The sequence below is a fragment of the Microcebus murinus genome, chromosome 2 (genome assembly GCF_040939455.1).
Source record: "Microcebus murinus isolate Inina chromosome 2, M.murinus_Inina_mat1.0, whole genome shotgun sequence".
In the NCBI taxonomy this organism is placed as follows: domain Eukaryota; kingdom Metazoa; phylum Chordata; class Mammalia; order Primates; family Cheirogaleidae; genus Microcebus; species Microcebus murinus.
In genome coordinates this window covers 14,455,616-14,456,587 of record NC_134105.1, presented here as the reverse complement: position 1 = coordinate 14,456,587, position 972 = coordinate 14,455,616, and positions in this window count along the sequence as shown.

Sequence of the window (972 nt, the reverse complement as noted above, 5' to 3'; positions counted from 1 at the left end):
GGGGCTAAGAGAGGCTAGAGACAGAGTGAGGAAAAGGCAGAGGGTGGGAGGACAGACACGAGGAAGACACAGAAAGAGAAGGTGGCCCTGCGGGGCCTACGGGCAGTGACCGAGGTGAGAGTGTCTGGGCAGAGGAGCCCAGCAGCTTCCTAGTAAGAGGAGAAAGTGCTGAGCTTCAGGAGAAAGCGTGTGACTCAGAAGGGGTGGGGGGTGTCTGGGGCACATGGGGGAGGGGTGTGTGGAGCATGGCCTGGCCCAGGCGATGACTTCATAGGCATCTCCTCCATTCCTTCCTGAGCCGCCAGTCCTGGTGACCCCCTGCCCGCATCTCAAGGGTCTAGGCCAAGCAGGCGCTGACAGGGGAGAGAAGGGGCCCTTCTGGGCCAGGCCCCCAAGCCTGGCACAGTGCCCGCTGGGGGGAGGGGACTAGCGGCCCAGCCCTTGTCAGCATCCCTGCCCGGCACTTCGGAGGCAATTAGCAGCCCAGCTGAGCTAATCCCCCGCCTGGCGAGGCCAACACAAACAGGCCCAGGCCGGGTGCACACTCGCCTCCCTGTTTGCTGAGGGGCCCGGTGGTCCGCCAAGAACAACACCAATAACCCAGGGCCTTCTCTAGGTTAAGAGGAGGACTGGGGCTTGCTGAAGAGCTGACAGTGCCCAACAGAGCATACGCTGGCCAGGTGCCCTGGCTGCCCCAGAAAGGCAGCCACTGTTCCCAAGCCTTGGGCCAGCAGGGAAGAGGAAGCTGGACACAAGGAACCATGTATTCTGATTTAGCACAAACCTCCGCCCCCACCCATGCCACCTGTGAGGGAAAAGGCCCAGCTCAGGCTTGTGCCACCTTGGCCACCCCAACGAGTGAGGCCAGGAGGGGCTGGGTCCTCTGGGCAGGACTCAAGGATTACAACAGGCTCAGGACTGGACACGAAGCCCAGAGGCAAATCAGGCCTGGCCCCTGCCCTCAGGCAGCTC